Here is a 14,071-nt window from a genome sequence, read left to right on the forward strand (position 1 = left end):
TAATAGATTTCTATTAATTTTTACTAGAGTTAGAGTGCGAAAACCAAATGTCTTCGGACGACGACGACGCCAACGTGATACCAAGATAAGACCAAACATTTTTGCGGTCGTATAATTAGCAAACAGAACCTACAATGTACATGTTTAGCTGCTGATTTAAAAAAATAATATAATGGATAAATGATTGACTGTGTTACAATAAAACCAAGATAACTCAGTGAAGCTATTTATGAAAATTTAAAAAGTTTGTGTTGACTGCAATTTCAAAAGCTAAATGTTTCAGAAAATAGAAGACCTGGATACTACATGTACAAACATTGTTTATAAATGCCATTTGTAGAGCAGGATCTGCTTACCCATCCAGAGCACCTGAGATCACCCCCTGGGCCCAAGTTTTGGTGGGGTTCGTGTTGCACAGTCTTTAGTTTTCTATGTTGTTTCTAGTGTACATTTATTTGTCTGGATGTCTTTTTCAGTTTTAGTCATGGAATTGTAAGTTTATTTTCGATTTACAAGTTTGCTGTTCATCTGGTATATTTAGCCCCAATATTCCAATTTATCTGTTTTAATATGATTGTCTTGAACCTCTTTTTCATAGTTCAGTGAGTGACTTTATAGCGACTCGAAGAATTGTTTGCTATGTTGATTCTCTATTATAAGTTATATGCTAACGATTTTTGTATGTGTGTTCAACAGTTCTCATTTGACCACGTAACCATTGATAATTCACAAAATTAAGTTTTCTAGTTCAAGTCAGTATCTCAGATATGATAGCAAATTATAGTATTTGTACTATATTGTAAGGTGAACATATCTGTCTGGCAGGTATAATATAAACACCTGTCAATTATAAAAAAATCAACATAACTTGAGGTCCTCTGATTTTCAGTACTTCAGTACTTTGATTAGCCATGGCGTTGTCAGTTTATTTTAGATTTATGAATTTGACTGTCCCTTTGGTATCTATCGTCCCTCTTTTTTAACGTACAGTGGCAAATGTTTCATGCATGTTTCAGACAATTATTACTACATGAGTTTAATGTTTACAGCACAATTTTAATTTAAGCAAAGACATAGCAATAACACGTATAAATAACAATAAAAAGATGGCCATTATAGTAACTCCATTCTTTTTTTATGACATCAACGAATGAGACTTTTAAATGGATTTTTTAAATGATTAACACGATGAGTGCCACTTGCGGAACAAGACCTGCTTACGTTTCGTCAGCTCTGTTTTTGATGGAGTACATGTTGGGCATTCTTTAATTACCTGTGTGGTGGTTTATCATATGAACTGTTTATATATATATTCGTCTTAAAAATGTATATTGGTAGCAGCATTGCTTATTGGTTCATGGTAGAGGGGTTATCAAGTTTTGAAAGAGGGTCATGAAAGTTTGGAAGTTGAATTCGACCTAAACGTTTTTTTTTATAATGTTAAAAAAAAATTGGCGCTATGTTTGATGGTTTTCTTATGCTGCTCAGATTCAGTGTATTGTATAGTATATATAGTATTGGTGGTTTGAGTTAGGTTTACCAAAAGTACCATAAATGCATTAGAAGATCAAAATTAATTCTATTTCTTTCGTCAGAAGATATTTTACGGATCTGTAAAATATTTGCTTTAAATAGGATAGCTTGAGAGCAATTGATCCTTACAAATGTTTTAAAATACTGGTATTCCGAAATGATTTAAACAAAGGCTGCTATGTTGGTTCAATTATATAATAGTCCCAGCTTGGACGGAGAGCCGTCTCATCAACACTCATCCCACAAAATAAAATTTAAAAAAACATACAAGACCAACAAAGGTCAGAGGCTCCTGACATGGGACAGTCGCAAAACAATGCGTTAGGAATACACGTTTAGTGAGATCTCAACCCTCCCCTATACATCTTGCCAATGTAGGATAAACAAAAACTCAGCAATGCACATTTTAAGAATTGATAGATTATGTCTTCATCGTATGTAAATCAAGCTCATTCCGTCCAGTAAGGGATTAGTATCATACTATGTAAATCAAGCACATTCCGTCCAGTAAGGGATTAGTATCATACCACAACCTCATAAGTCGAAAACAAACAGACAGTGACATGGCAAAAGATCGAAGTGAAATATTGTAAACCTTTTATCGTGCGGGAGTTAACAACATTGATAAAGCTATTTGTAGAAACTGGTGAATTTCCTGATAGACTCAATCAGGTTCAAGTAACAGCACTGCAAAAAAACAAAACAAAACAACAACAACAACAACAACAAACAACAACAACCAACTTGACAAAGTCAATAATAGGCCTGTCAGCGTTCTTCCATTTTTTCCCCTTTAAAATTTATGAAAATGTGTTTGAAATTCAATGTGATAATTTTTTTGGAAACTGGTATTTTTCATCCCGCTTATCTGTGTGCTTTTATACTTGGCCATTGATGTCAGACAACACTGCTACGACTGTTAGAAGGTAAGCGTGCAACATTAGATAACAACCAGTTCAAAGAAGTTTGATTGCCTACCACATGAAATTCTGCTTGATGAATTATCAGCATATATACGGTGTCTTTTTCCATTCTATTTCACTTCTTAAATCTTATTTCACAAATAGGAAATAACAAATTAAAATAAATATAAAAAAGAAGATGTGCCACGGTATGATTGCCAATGGGACAACTCTTCAAAAGAGATCAAAATCAATGACACAGAAATTAACAACTATAGGTAACCGTACGGTCTTCAACCATGTGCAAACCCATACCGCATAGTCAGCTATAAAAGGCACCGAAATAAACAATTCAAAAATGAAAACTAAAATTGAGAATGTAAATGGGGAATGTGTCAAAGAGACGACAACCCAACCATAGAACAGACAACAGCAGGTCACCAGCAGGTCTTCAATGCAGCGAGAATTTCCCGCACTCGGAGGCGTCCTTCAGCTTCTTAGCAGTTAGATTTACATTCATAAAGGGGTTCTTTGTGGTTAAAAGGAAGTAAATATAGATCGCTGGCGCCACCTAGATTTTACATCCAAGATAATAGGTAGAAGTAAATTTATTTTCTGCTGCCTTGGTAATTAGAAATTAAAATTGAAATAGTGAGAAATGAGTGTTGGCCATTGGTGTAGAAATAGCGAGAAATTTAGAGAAAACTCTCTAAGACTAGCAAGATTTTCTGTGCCAAATTAAGCATGGGGTGTTCTTCATTCATACTATTTCGAAAATTCCGGAACCGTTGAGTACCCTTAAAAAATGCCATTTTTCTATCAAAAAAGCTGCGGCACCATATGTGTTTGACCATTGCAATTACACCCAAAGGTGTTGATAATTCAGAATTCGAATCTTTTTTTAATGGATCTTTGATAGTGAAAAGGCAGGACCAAATAAGGTTACCATTGTCGCCTATGTAAATAATTACTTCCTTGTAACCTAAAGCAAAATGACGATTTCTGGCGCATCACTGTATTTTTCGAGATATTTTAGAAATTGGATCGGTAAATTAATAAGGTACTAAGTGATTAACTATATCAGAAGAAAATTGCTGATCGCCGTGAAACTATAGTCTATATCAAATTTTTACTGTTTTTTTGTTCTTCTGTCTCAGGGGTAGGGTTCATCGAGCTACTGTAAAAACGAGAATTCTGTCAAGGACTCTGTCTTTAATAATTTCTCCTCATCCTCGATAACACTGAATGTATTTATGCATATCTAAAAAAAGGGGGGCTTATTTTTGCTCACATTAGCGATTTTTTTGTATTTTTAATGGCTAAAATGTGCCAAAATGACCGTAAAATATTAAAAATTAGGTAAAAAATCAAAGGCTATACATGTTTCTCCTTAGTATCGTCGAATTGAATATTCTGAACACAATTCATATAAAACACATAACAGCAATGATGAATTCTTAGTTTCAGCATTTTTATAGTCTGTTTCATAAAATATTTTGACTCTTATGCAACGGTGTCCATATATTCGCGATAAAGACATATAATTTGGACACAGTTATTAAATTATCAGCCTAAAGTCTTTAATAGACCCCAATCGAACTTCATTAATCAAAAACCGCGTTTTAAATATAACCAAACAGTCAAAATGAGCTGGTCAATTGTCCCAAGTCTGTAAAAAGTAACGTTTTCTGTAAAGGGGGTACCTGTAAAGAAAGTCATTTTAAATGGTGAATAATTGTCTCTTTAATCCAAAATTTTGAACTTAAGCAGCAGTAGTATATAGTAATCGACTAACGTAAAGGTTGTCCGATTTTATTTCAATATGTGTCAGTATAGGTTAAAAGGAAGTAAATATAGATCGCTGGCGCCACCTAGATTTTACATCCAAGATAATAGGTAGAAGTAAATTTATTTTCTGCTGCCTTGGTAATTAGAAATTAAAATTGAAATAGTGAGAAATGAGTGTTGGCCATTGGTGTAGAAATAGCGAGAAATTTAGAGAAAACTCTCTAAGACTAGCAAGATTTTCTGTGCCAAATTAAGCATGGGGTGTTCTTCATTCATACTATTTCGAAAATTCCGGAACCGTTGAGTACCCTTAAAAAATGCCATTTTTCTATCAAAAAAGCTGCGGCACCATATGTGTTTGACCATTGCAATTACACCCAAAGGTGTTGATAATTCAGAATTCGAATCTTTTTTTAATGGATCTTTGATAGTGAAAAGGCAGGACCAAATAAGGTTACCATTGTCGCCTATGTAAATAATTACTTCCTTGTAACCTAAAGCAAAATGACGATTTCTGGCGCATCACTGTATTTTTCGAGATATTTTAGAAATTGGATCGGTAAATTAATAAGGTACTAAGTGATTAACTATATCAGAAGAAAATTGCTGATCGCCGTGAAACTATAGTCTATATCAAATTTTTACTGTTTTTTTGTTCTTCTGTCTCAGGGGTAGGGTTCATCGAGCTACTGTAAAAACGAGAATTCTGTCAAGGACTCTGTCTTTAATAATTTCTCCTCATCCTCGATAACACTGAATGTATTTATGCATATCTAAAAAAAGGGGGGCTTATTTTTGCTCACATTAGCGATTTTTTTGTATTTTTAATGGCTAAAATGTGCCAAAATGACCGTAAAATATTAAAAATTAGGTAAAAAATCAAAGGCTATACATGTTTCTCCTTAGTATCGTCGAATTGAATATTCTGAACACAATTCATATAAAACACATAACAGCAATGATGAATTCTTAGTTTCAGCATTTTTATAGTCTGTTTCATAAAATATTTTGACTCTTATGCAACGGTGTCCATATATTCGCGATAAAGACATATAATTTGGACACAGTTATTAAATTATCAGCCTAAAGTCTTTAATAGACCCCAATCGAACTTCATTAATCAAAAACCGCGTTTTAAATATAACCAAACAGTCAAAATGAGCTGGTCAATTGTCCCAAGTCTGTAAAAAGTAACGTTTTCTGTAAAGGGGGTACCTGTAAAGAAAGTCATTTTAAATGGTGAATAATTGTCTCTTTAATCCAAAATTTTGAACTTAAGCAGCAGTAGTATATAGTAATCGACTAACGTAAAGGTTGTCCGATTTTATTTCAATATGTGTCAGTATAGGTTAAAAGGAAGTAAATATAGATCGCTGGCGCCACCTAGATTTTACATCCAAGATAATAGGTAGAAGTAAATTTATTTTCTGCTGCCTTGGTAATTAGAAATTAAAATTGAAATAGTGAGAAATGAGTGTTGGCCATTGGTGTAGAAATAGCGAGAAATTTAGAGAAAACTCTCTAAGACTAGCAAGATTTTCTGTGCCAAATTAAGCATGGGGTGTTCTTCATTCATACTATTTCGAAAATTCCGGAACCGTTGAGTACCCTTAAAAAATGCCATTTTTCTATCAAAAAAGCTGCGGCACCATATGTGTTTGACCATTGCAATTACACCCAAAGGTGTTGATAATTCAGAATTCGAATCTTTTTTTAATGGATCTTTGATAGTGAAAAGGCAGGACCAAATAAGGTTACCATTGTCGCCTATGTAAATAATTACTTCCTTGTAACCTAAAGCAAAATGACGATTTCTGGCGCATCACTGTATTTTTCGAGATATTTTAGAAATTGGATCGGTAAATTAATAAGGTACTAAGTGATTAACTATATCAGAAGAAAATTGCTGATCGCCGTGAAACTATAGTCTATATCAAATTTTTACTGTTTTTTTGTTCTTCTGTCTCAGGGGTAGGGTTCATCGAGCTACTGTAAAAACGAGAATTCTGTCAAGGACTCTGTCTTTAATAATTTCTCCTCATCCTCGATAACACTGAATGTATTTATGCATATCTAAAAAAAGGGGGGCTTATTTTTGCTCACATTAGCGATTTTTTTGTATTTTTAATGGCTAAAATGTGCCAAAATGACCGTAAAATATTAAAAATTAGGTAAAAAATCAAAGGCTATACATGTTTCTCCTTAGTATCGTCGAATTGAATATTCTGAACACAATTCATATAAAACACATAACAGCAATGATGAATTCTTAGTTTCAGCATTTTTATAGTCTGTTTCATAAAATATTTTGACTCTTATGCAACGGTGTCCATATATTCGCGATAAAGACATATAATTTGGACACAGTTATTAAATTATCAGCCTAAAGTCTTTAATAGACCCCAATCGAACTTCATTAATCAAAAACCGCGTTTTAAATATAACCAAACAGTCAAAATGAGCTGGTCAATTGTCCCAAGTCTGTAAAAAGTAACGTTTTCTGTAAAGGGGGTACCTGTAAAGAAAGTCATTTTAAATGGTGAATAATTGTCTCTTTAATCCAAAATTTTGAACTTAAGCAGCAGTAGTATATAGTAATCGACTAACGTAAAGGTTGTCCGATTTTATTTCAATATGTGTCAGTATAGGTTAAAAGGAAGTAAATATAGATCGCTGGCGCCACCTAGATTTTACATCCAAGATAATAGGTAGAAGTAAATTTATTTTCTGCTGCCTTGGTAATTAGAAATTAAAATTGAAATAGTGAGAAATGAGTGTTGGCCATTGGTGTAGAAATAGCGAGAAATTTAGAGAAAACTCTCTAAGACTAGCAAGATTTTCTGTGCCAAATTAAGCATGGGGTGTTCTTCATTCATACTATTTCGAAAATTCCGGAACCGTTGAGTACCCTTAAAAAATGCCATTTTTCTATCAAAAAAGCTGCGGCACCATATGTGTTTGACCATTGCAATTACACCCAAAGGTGTTGATAATTCAGAATTCGAATCTTTTTTTAATGGATCTTTGATAGTGAAAAGGCAGGACCAAATAAGGTTACCATTGTCGCCTATGTAAATAATTACTTCCTTGTAACCTAAAGCAAAATGACGATTTCTGGCGCATCACTGTATTTTTCGAGATATTTTAGAAATTGGATCGGTAAATTAATAAGGTACTAAGTGATTAACTATATCAGAAGAAAATTGCTGATCGCCGTGAAACTATAGTCTATATCAAATTTTTACTGTTTTTTTGTTCTTCTGTCTCAGGGGTAGGGTTCATCGAGCTACTGTAAAAACGAGAATTCTGTCAAGGACTCTGTCTTTAATAATTTCTCCTCATCCTCGATAACACTGAATGTATTTATGCATATCTAAAAAAAGGGGGGCTTATTTTTGCTCACATTAGCGATTTTTTTGTATTTTTAATGGCTAAAATGTGCCAAAATGACCGTAAAATATTAAAAATTAGGTAAAAAATCAAAGGCTATACATGTTTCTCCTTAGTATCGTCGAATTGAATATTCTGAACACAATTCATATAAAACACATAACAGCAATGATGAATTCTTAGTTTCAGCATTTTTATAGTCTGTTTCATAAAATATTTTGACTCTTATGCAACGGTGTCCATATATTCGCGATAAAGACATATAATTTGGACACAGTTATTAAATTATCAGCCTAAAGTCTTTAATAGACCCCAATCGAACTTCATTAATCAAAAACCGCGTTTTAAATATAACCAAACAGTCAAAATGAGCTGGTCAATTGTCCCAAGTCTGTAAAAAGTAACGTTTTCTGTAAAGGGGGTACCTGTAAAGAAAGTCATTTTAAATGGTGAATAATTGTCTCTTTAATCCAAAATTTTGAACTTAAGCAGCAGTAGTATATAGTAATCGACTAACGTAAAGGTTGTCCGATTTTATTTCAATATGTGTCAGTATAGGTTAAAAGGAAGTAAATATAGATCGCTGGCGCCACCTAGATTTTACATCCAAGATAATAGGTAGAAGTAAATTTATTTTCTGCTGCCTTGGTAATTAGAAATTAAAATTGAAATAGTGAGAAATGAGTGTTGGCCATTGGTGTAGAAATAGCGAGAAATTTAGAGAAAACTCTCTAAGACTAGCAAGATTTTCTGTGCCAAATTAAGCATGGGGTGTTCTTCATTCATACTATTTCGAAAATTCCGGAACCGTTGAGTACCCTTAAAAAATGCCATTTTTCTATCAAAAAAGCTGCGGCACCATATGTGTTTGACCATTGCAATTACACCCAAAGGTGTTGATAATTCAGAATTCGAATCTTTTTTTAATGGATCTTTGATAGTGAAAAGGCAGGACCAAATAAGGTTACCATTGTCGCCTATGTAAATAATTACTTCCTTGTAACCTAAAGCAAAATGACGATTTCTGGCGCATCACTGTATTTTTCGAGATATTTTAGAAATTGGATCGGTAAATTAATAAGGTACTAAGTGATTAACTATATCAGAAGAAAATTGCTGATCGCCGTGAAACTATAGTCTATATCAAATTTTTACTGTTTTTTTGTTCTTCTGTCTCAGGGGTAGGGTTCATCGAGCTACTGTAAAAACGAGAATTCTGTCAAGGACTCTGTCTTTAATAATTTCTCCTCATCCTCGATAACACTGAATGTATTTATGCATATCTAAAAAAAGGGGGGCTTATTTTTGCTCACATTAGCGATTTTTTTGTATTTTTAATGGCTAAAATGTGCCAAAATGACCGTAAAATATTAAAAATTAGGTAAAAAATCAAAGGCTATACATGTTTCTCCTTAGTATCGTCGAATTGAATATTCTGAACACAATTCATATAAAACACATAACAGCAATGATGAATTCTTAGTTTCAGCATTTTTATAGTCTGTTTCATAAAATATTTTGACTCTTATGCAACGGTGTCCATATATTCGCGATAAAGACATATAATTTGGACACAGTTATTAAATTATCAGCCTAAAGTCTTTAATAGACCCCAATCGAACTTCATTAATCAAAAACCGCGTTTTAAATATAACCAAACAGTCAAAATGAGCTGGTCAATTGTCCCAAGTCTGTAAAAAGTAACGTTTTCTGTAAAGGGGGTACCTGTAAAGAAAGTCATTTTAAATGGTGAATAATTGTCTCTTTAATCCAAAATTTTGAACTTAAGCAGCAGTAGTATATAGTAATCGACTAACGTAAAGGTTGTCCGATTTTATTTCAATATGTGTCAGTATAGGTTAAAAGGAAGTAAATATAGATCGCTGGCGCCACCTAGATTTTACATCCAAGATAATAGGTAGAAGTAAATTTATTTTCTGCTGCCTTGGTAATTAGAAATTAAAATTGAAATAGTGAGAAATGAGTGTTGGCCATTGGTGTAGAAATAGCGAGAAATTTAGAGAAAACTCTCTAAGACTAGCAAGATTTTCTGTGCCAAATTAAGCATGGGGTGTTCTTCATTCATACTATTTCGAAAATTCCGGAACCGTTGAGTACCCTTAAAAAATGCCATTTTTCTATCAAAAAAGCTGCGGCACCATATGTGTTTGACCATTGCAATTACACCCAAAGGTGTTGATAATTCAGAATTCGAATCTTTTTTTAATGGATCTTTGATAGTGAAAAGGCAGGACCAAATAAGGTTACCATTGTCGCCTATGTAAATAATTACTTCCTTGTAACCTAAAGCAAAATGACGATTTCTGGCGCATCACTGTATTTTTCGAGATATTTTAGAAATTGGATCGGTAAATTAATAAGGTACTAAGTGATTAACTATATCAGAAGAAAATTGCTGATCGCCGTGAAACTATAGTCTATATCAAATTTTTACTGTTTTTTTGTTCTTCTGTCTCAGGGGTAGGGTTCATCGAGCTACTGTAAAAACGAGAATTCTGTCAAGGACTCTGTCTTTAATAATTTCTCCTCATCCTCGATAACACTGAATGTATTTATGCATATCTAAAAAAAGGGGGGCTTATTTTTGCTCACATTAGCGATTTTTTTGTATTTTTAATGGCTAAAATGTGCCAAAATGACCGTAAAATATTAAAAATTAGGTAAAAAATCAAAGGCTATACATGTTTCTCCTTAGTATCGTCGAATTGAATATTCTGAACACAATTCATATAAAACACATAACAGCAATGATGAATTCTTAGTTTCAGCATTTTTATAGTCTGTTTCATAAAATATTTTGACTCTTATGCAACGGTGTCCATATATTCGCGATAAAGACATATAATTTGGACACAGTTATTAAATTATCAGCCTAAAGTCTTTAATAGACCCCAATCGAACTTCATTAATCAAAAACCGCGTTTTAAATATAACCAAACAGTCAAAATGAGCTGGTCAATTGTCCCAAGTCTGTAAAAAGTAACGTTTTCTGTAAAGGGGGTACCTGTAAAGAAAGTCATTTTAAATGGTGAATAATTGTCTCTTTAATCCAAAATTTTGAACTTAAGCAGCAGTAGTATATAGTAATCGACTAACGTAAAGGTTGTCCGATTTTATTTCAATATGTGTCAGTATAGGTTAAAAGGAAGTAAATATAGATCGCTGGCGCCACCTAGATTTTACATCCAAGATAATAGGTAGAAGTAAATTTATTTTCTGCTGCCTTGGTAATTAGAAATTAAAATTGAAATAGTGAGAAATGAGTGTTGGCCATTGGTGTAGAAATAGCGAGAAATTTAGAGAAAACTCTCTAAGACTAGCAAGATTTTCTGTGCCAAATTAAGCATGGGGTGTTCTTCATTCATACTATTTCGAAAATTCCGGAACCGTTGAGTACCCTTAAAAAATGCCATTTTTCTATCAAAAAAGCTGCGGCACCATATGTGTTTGACCATTGCAATTACACCCAAAGGTGTTGATAATTCAGAATTCGAATCTTTTTTTAATGGATCTTTGATAGTGAAAAGGCAGGACCAAATAAGGTTACCATTGTCGCCTATGTAAATAATTACTTCCTTGTAACCTAAAGCAAAATGACGATTTCTGGCGCATCACTGTATTTTTCGAGATATTTTAGAAATTGGATCGGTAAATTAATAAGGTACTAAGTGATTAACTATATCAGAAGAAAATTGCTGATCGCCGTGAAACTATAGTCTATATCAAATTTTTACTGTTTTTTTGTTCTTCTGTCTCAGGGGTAGGGTTCATCGAGCTACTGTAAAAACGAGAATTCTGTCAAGGACTCTGTCTTTAATAATTTCTCCTCATCCTCGATAACACTGAATGTATTTATGCATATCTAAAAAAAGGGGGGCTTATTTTTGCTCACATTAGCGATTTTTTTGTATTTTTAATGGCTAAAATGTGCCAAAATGACCGTAAAATATTAAAAATTAGGTAAAAAATCAAAGGCTATACATGTTTCTCCTTAGTATCGTCGAATTGAATATTCTGAACACAATTCATATAAAACACATAACAGCAATGATGAATTCTTAGTTTCAGCATTTTTATAGTCTGTTTCATAAAATATTTTGACTCTTATGCAACGGTGTCCATATATTCGCGATAAAGACATATAATTTGGACACAGTTATTAAATTATCAGCCTAAAGTCTTTAATAGACCCCAATCGAACTTCATTAATCAAAAACCGCGTTTTAAATATAACCAAACAGTCAAAATGAGCTGGTCAATTGTCCCAAGTCTGTAAAAAGTAACGTTTTCTGTAAAGGGGGTACCTGTAAAGAAAGTCATTTTAAATGGTGAATAATTGTCTCTTTAATCCAAAATTTTGAACTTAAGCAGCAGTAGTATATAGTAATCGACTAACGTAAAGGTTGTCCGATTTTATTTCAATATGTGTCAGTATAGGTTAAAAGGAAGTAAATATAGATCGCTGGCGCCACCTAGATTTTACATCCAAGATAATAGGTAGAAGTAAATTTATTTTCTGCTGCCTTGGTAATTAGAAATTAAAATTGAAATAGTGAGAAATGAGTGTTGGCCATTGGTGTAGAAATAGCGAGAAATTTAGAGAAAACTCTCTAAGACTAGCAAGATTTTCTGTGCCAAATTAAGCATGGGGTGTTCTTCATTCATACTATTTCGAAAATTCCGGAACCGTTGAGTACCCTTAAAAAATGCCATTTTTCTATCAAAAAAGCTGCGGCACCATATGTGTTTGACCATTGCAATTACACCCAAAGGTGTTGATAATTCAGAATTCGAATCTTTTTTTAATGGATCTTTGATAGTGAAAAGGCAGGACCAAATAAGGTTACCATTGTCGCCTATGTAAATAATTACTTCCTTGTAACCTAAAGCAAAATGACGATTTCTGGCGCATCACTGTATTTTTCGAGATATTTTAGAAATTGGATCGGTAAATTAATAAGGTACTAAGTGATTAACTATATCAGAAGAAAATTGCTGATCGCCGTGAAACTATAGTCTATATCAAATTTTTACTGTTTTTTTGTTCTTCTGTCTCAGGGGTAGGGTTCATCGAGCTACTGTAAAAACGAGAATTCTGTCAAGGACTCTGTCTTTAATAATTTCTCCTCATCCTCGATAACACTGAATGTATTTATGCATATCTAAAAAAAGGGGGGCTTATTTTTGCTCACATTAGCGATTTTTTTGTATTTTTAATGGCTAAAATGTGCCAAAATGACCGTAAAATATTAAAAATTAGGTAAAAAATCAAAGGCTATACATGTTTCTCCTTAGTATCGTCGAATTGAATATTCTGAACACAATTCATATAAAACACATAACAGCAATGATGAATTCTTAGTTTCAGCATTTTTATAGTCTGTTTCATAAAATATTTTGACTCTTATGCAACGGTGTCCATATATTCGCGATAAAGACATATAATTTGGACACAGTTATTAAATTATCAGCCTAAAGTCTTTAATAGACCCCAATCGAACTTCATTAATCAAAAACCGCGTTTTAAATATAACCAAACAGTCAAAATGAGCTGGTCAATTGTCCCAAGTCTGTAAAAAGTAACGTTTTCTGTAAAGGGGGTACCTGTAAAGAAAGTCATTTTAAATGGTGAATAATTGTCTCTTTAATCCAAAATTTTGAACTTAAGCAGCAGTAGTATATAGTAATCGACTAACGTAAAGGTTGTCCGATTTTATTTCAATATGTGTCAGTATAGGTTAAAAGGAAGTAAATATAGATCGCTGGCGCCACCTAGATTTTACATCCAAGATAATAGGTAGAAGTAAATTTATTTTCTGCTGCCTTGGTAATTAGAAATTAAAATTGAAATAGTGAGAAATGAGTGTTGGCCATTGGTGTAGAAATAGCGAGAAATTTAGAGAAAACTCTCTAAGACTAGCAAGATTTTCTGTGCCAAATTAAGCATGGGGTGTTCTTCATTCATACTATTTCGAAAATTCCGGAACCGTTGAGACCCTTAAAAAATGCCATTTTTCTATCAAAAAAGCTGCGGCACCATATGTGTTTGACCATTGCAATTACACCCAAAGGTGTTGATAATTCAGAATTCGAATCTTTTTTAATGGATCTTTGATAGTGAAAAGGCAGGACCAAATAAGGTTACCATTGTCGCCTATGTAAATAATTACTTCCTTGTAACCTAAAGCAAAATGACGATTTCTGGCGGCATCACTGTATTTTTCGAGATATTTTAGAAATTGGATCGGTAAATTAATAAGGTACTAAGTGATTAACTATATCAGAAGAAAATTGCTGATCGCCGTGAAACTATAGTCTATATCAAATTTTTACTGTTTTTTTGTTCTTCTGTCTCAGGGGTAGGGTTCATCGAGCTACTGTAAAAACGAGAATTCTGTCAAGGACTCTGTCTTTAATAATTTCTCCTCATCCTCGAT

This window comes from Mytilus trossulus, chromosome 4, assembly GCF_036588685.1.
Source record: "Mytilus trossulus isolate FHL-02 chromosome 4, PNRI_Mtr1.1.1.hap1, whole genome shotgun sequence".
Lineage (NCBI taxonomy): Eukaryota > Metazoa > Mollusca > Bivalvia > Mytilida > Mytilidae > Mytilus > Mytilus trossulus.